At 45.7% G+C, this 5157-nt stretch overlaps 2 non-coding genes across 2 annotated transcripts; both read right to left on the reverse strand.

The window, feature by feature from the left end:
• Positions 1 to 3162: 3162 nt before the first annotated feature.
• LOC141224368 (U2 spliceosomal RNA) lies at positions 3163 to 3353 on the reverse strand. Its single transcript, XR_012291796.1, has one exon. It is a non-coding gene; the product is annotated as a U2 spliceosomal RNA (small nuclear RNA).
• Positions 3354 to 4468: 1115 nt separating this feature from the next.
• LOC141224495 (U2 spliceosomal RNA) lies at positions 4469 to 4659 on the reverse strand. Its single transcript, XR_012291902.1, has one exon. It is a non-coding gene; the product is annotated as a U2 spliceosomal RNA (small nuclear RNA).
• Between the last annotated feature and the right edge of the window lie 498 nt (positions 4660 to 5157).

Here is a 5157-nt window from a genome sequence, read left to right on the forward strand (position 1 = left end):
GGGGAGAAGACCCAACACAAAATACAGGCAAAATTTCAAACAATTGGATGCGCTCTTGCTTGTCGGGAGGAGCATACACATTAATTATGCGAAAACTAAAATTATTAATATGCAAATGTACTAACATTGCCCTGCCTGGTGTAATCTCTGTAACAGAGGAAAACACGATGTTATTACCACGACAGAGCAAACCCACTCCAGCAGACCTATTCACATTTGAGCCGGACCACACTGACGGTCCCGACTTCCAATCCTTTTTAAGCTCGTCATAATTAATTGAGTGTTGTAGTCCACATTCCTGCAATAAACACACATCAAAGTCTAAAGTCTCTAAATATTGAAAAAGAGCAGCCCTGCGAACAGGGCTCTTTAAAGATCTCACATTCAGTGAGAGGCATTTTATGGACGGCATTAAAGTCAAGGTGGGAGGGAGTCATCCAGAATCATCTTGACCTGTTCAGGACTATGATCCAACAGTGCCTCCAAGATCCCTGACTCCGGGGAAAAGGAAATGTTCATTGGATCCGAGGCAGTGACCGGGTATCCAGCTCCTGCTCCCTGCAGCCACAAATCACCGACACCCAAGGAAACATCCGGTGAATCCGGACAGACATCCGCACGCATCTTTTTCCCGCTGGGTTCAGGTAGGTCACTAGTGCAATCTTCTCCCACTACTGCCTCATGGTCTCTCTTCTCGAGGTCGTCACCTAGGGAAAAACACACTGCGTCCTGCTGGCTCGACACTTGAATAGCATCTGGGGCCTTCGCAGCAGGGCCCACCAGTGCCAACATACTGGGGGCACCCTGCTCCAGCACACCAGAAACACACACATCTTCAGGGGCCATCGACACAGAGACACCCTCCCGAACAGAAGAGCATCCCTGCTCCGGTCCCCGGACGGACCGCCCATAGTCCCCTTTTTGCGGGGGCTTCTTCTTTGCCACCTCCACTACAGAGGGGCCAGTAGAGCTTAGCTCAGTCCTGTCAAGGGGATCCTCCCCGACGGACACTGAGGGGCGAGCTAGAGATTGTCTTCGCCAGGGACCCCCAGTTGCCTCTGCATATGTCCGTACCTTGGTTCTCTGGGGGCAACTCCGGAATACATGTCCATCCTCCCCGCACAGATTACACTGTTTCTTGTGAGGACAGTCTTTCGTCAAGTGTCCATACTGGCTGCAATTATTACAACGGGCAGCCCTCCTCTCCTGGCAAGTGTCTTGGGTATGCCCCATTGTGCCACAATTCCTACAATACAAGGGCATACCTTGATAGAAGAGGTATCCTCGGCTCTTCCCGATTGTGAAGGTGGAGGGAGGGTGCTGTGTTCCTCCGACTCCCGTTGGATCCTTCTTTAATCGTGCCAGGAACCTCCGCTTCCCACACCAAAAATTAACTGCATTTTTAATTTTTCCTAAAAAGGACACGTCATCGCAATAGCGACGCAAGAAAGTCAAAATATCCAGCACTTCCACAAAAGGGTTAGGGAAGTGAACCACAATCTGGACTTCTTCATAAACAAATAATAAGGAAAAAATCAAACCTTCCATTTCGTCCATGTGGCTATTTTCGTTCACTTTCTGGACCAGTTGTTGGCAGCACCCTTGACTCCTAAAAGTGATGGTGTAGGTACCTTTCGATTCGTTGTCCTGGAAGCAGAAGATGTCCTCTCTACTAAATCCCAGAAGTCCAAGAAGGATGATGTTGCAAACATACTGGATGTTTTTCTCACAGCGAAACTTCTCCAAAACGTCAATTCGCACTGTATTTCTCATCCGGGGTTCACCCGATGCATATGACAGCACAGCCGGCATCTCTTCCAAAAAAAGTACGCCAACTACGGAAAGAAAAAAAAGGCATATGCCTTTTTAGGGGATCACTTCCCGTTGCTCCCGGACTAAGCCTCTCTCCCTATAGCAGCAGGGGGGTGAAGTCCCTCCGAAGAGGAACGATCCCCCCAGGCCGAGAGAGAGGGTACCGGAAGCACCCAGATAGACAACAACCAAACAGACAAGCTGTAAGATCGAAGCCAAAAGGCCGAGAAGCGATAACCAGAATTGGTTTCAAACTACGGAGCCACCCAAGGATCCTGAAAAGTCCATTTGTGGAGATGAGCTCCTGGACTCCCGTTAAGAAGACATGTTGTCAACCTCTAGATCCCTTACATGCCTGCACTTTTCGGCTTGCTGCTGCTGCAATCCACGCGTTTTAGATCTGCATAACTCCACCTCTTTAAACACAGCACCTTCACCCCCTGCTGTTCCCACCCGCCTCAACACCGTTGGAAGGGAGGAGAACCAATTAAGGCGGGGGGTGGGGTGGAACGAGCAGCTGTCTACCCTTAGCAGGAGGGCTCCTGATTACATACCTCTCCTGCTGCTGCTGCTGCTGGCTGTCCAGCAGCAGACTGAAGGTGGCTGCTGCTGTGCACAGGTATATAAAGGCTCAGAGCCTATTATGACACGCGCAGCCAGCGTTCCATTGCCACATTCCATCTACTGCAGGCAGGATACCTGGCTGGCTGAATGTCGCTGAGAAGCTCACAGAGACCGCCATAAGCAACAGTTTAACAGAATGCCACAGACTAATCAACCAAACTTTTTGGGTTGGGTTCTCTTTTATAGTCTGCAGGCATTAAATGAAAGAAGTCAGTGTTCCAGCAGAGGGAGACAACGTTTCAGAAAAGGCATTGTAGCAAACCAAAAAAGAAATTTTAAGCGCAGCAGAGTAACCAGCGCACATACCTGTTAGCTCAGGTGAGTTTAAAAGGCTGCTGTTGATAACAAGGGCATTTGCTAAATAGATGGTGTGTGTGCAACAATATACTGAAAGGTCAATTATATTGTGCAGCTTATCTCACCACCTGTAGTTATTTAGGTGAAAGCTCCAAAATGCTTGCCTAATATGTCTGTTTATCCAAAAGGAAGTAAAAAGGGAGAGCTAGAAAGATAGCATTGCATCACATTACATGGCAATGCAATGCACAGTTGCTGAAGTTGAACCAAAATGAGCTTGTAATCTGGCTTCTGCAACTTTGAACATGAAAAATCCAATGAGGAGAAGAAAAGCAAAGCCAAAGAGTCCATCCCAAAATCCGACAAACAAGCAAAATGAACAAAAAACATTGAATTCAATTCTTTCTGATTTTAGAAACTGCATTAAAGAAGGGGTGCACCGGTCCTGGAGATACTGCAATACCAGGTCAATGCGTGGAGTGGACAGAGCAAGCTCTTTTTCCATCTCCCTGTTCTAAAAATCCATTTAATATATGGTCCCCAGATAGGGGACGTATCAGATATTAAACTGATAAGAACAGATACTACACTTGATCTTAGCCAAAATGCCGAGAAGCGATAACCAGAATTGGTTTCAAACTACGGAGCCACCCAAGGATCCTGAAAAGTCCATTTGTGGAGATGAGCTCCTGGACTCCCGTTAAGAAGACATGTTGTCAACCTCTAGATCCCTTACATGCCTGCACTTTTCGGCTTGCTGCTGCTGCAATCCACGCGTTTTAGATCTGCATAACTCCACCTCTTTAAACACAGCACCTTCACCCCCTGCTGTTCCCACCCACCTCAACACCGTTGGAAGGGAGGAGAACCAATTAAGGCTGGGGGTGGGGTGGAACGAGCAGCTGTCTACCCTTAGCAGGAGGGCTCCTGATTACATACCTCTCCTGCTGCTGCTGCTGCTGGCTGTCCAGCAGCAGACTGAAGGTGGCTGCTGCTGTGCACAGGTATATAAAGGCTCAGAGCCTATTATGACACGCGCAGCCAGCGTTCCATTGCCACATTCCATCTACTGCAGGCAGGATACCTGGCTGGCTGAATGTCGCTGAGAAGCTCACAGAGACCGCCATAAGCAACAGTTTAACAGAATGCCACAGACTAATCAACCAAACTTTTTGGGTTGGGTTCTCTTTTATAGTCTGCAGGCATTAAATGAAAGAAGTCAGTGTTCCAGCAGAGGGAGACAACGTTTCAGAAAAGGCATTGTAGCAAACCAAAAAAGAAATTTTAAGCGCAGCAGAGTAACCAGCGCACATACCTGTTAGCTCAGGTGAGTTTAAAAGGCTGCTGTTGATAACAAGGGCATTTGCTAAATAGATGGTGTGTGTGCAACAATATACTGAAAGGTCAATTATATTGTGCAGCTTATCTCACCACCTGTAGTTATTTAGGTGAAAGCTCCAAAATGCTTGCCTAATATGTCTGTTTATCCAAAAGGAAGTAAAAAGGGAGAGCTAGAAAGATAGCATTGCATCACATTACATGGCAATGCAATGCACAGTTGCTGAAGTTGAACCAAAATGAGCTTGTAATCTGGCTTCTGCAACTTTGAACATGAAAAATCCAATGAGGAGAAGAAAAGCAAAGCCAAAGAGTCCATCCCAAAATCCGACAAACAAGCAAAATGAACAAAAAACATTGAATTCAATTCTTTCTGATTTTAGAAACTGCATTAAAGAAGGGGTGCACCGGTCCTGGAGATACTGCAATACCAGGTCAATGCGTGGAGTGGACAGAGCAAGCTCTTTTTCCATCTCCCTGTTCTAAAAATCCATTTAATATATGGTCCCCAGATAGGGGACGTATCAGATATTAAACTGATAAGAACAGTTTTTTTTTTTTTAATTTGGCTATCCCCTGCAGAGGGATAAAACCGTTTATTAAAACTTTAACAAATTACAAGCATAATTAAACAAATACCAAACGTTAAAAGACAAATGAAATTTACAAAACAAAAAAATACAAAGATTTTAAATAATTAGGTTCCATTGGTCAACAAGCCATTTTTTGGAAATATGTACATTCTTCTTTTTGTCAATTAAATAATAAGTATACATTTCACATAAACATAAACTTAAAACATCATTCACTGATAAAACATCTTGTTTAAAAATAGCAATGTTGCGCGCTTTCCAGAGAGATGACTTGGCGCAGTTCACTGTCTTCCAAGCCATTGTGTACTGGTCCATTGTGGGGCATTCCATAAGTCCGTATAGCACAGTTTTATATGTAAAGTCCTTGAGGTCTGCCACCCTTTCCAGTAGGGGGAGCAGTCTTCTCCAGAAATCCTTTGCAAAATTACATGTCCATAATAGATGTTCCACCGTTTCCTCGTCTTGGCATCCGGTTCTTGGGCAGATGGCAGAC

Source organism: Phyllobates terribilis, unplaced genomic scaffold, assembly GCF_046119375.1.
Source record: "Phyllobates terribilis strain yellow unplaced genomic scaffold, ASM4611937v1 Scaffold_393__1_contigs__length_1774422, whole genome shotgun sequence".
NCBI classification, from domain to species: domain Eukaryota; kingdom Metazoa; phylum Chordata; class Amphibia; order Anura; family Dendrobatidae; genus Phyllobates; species Phyllobates terribilis.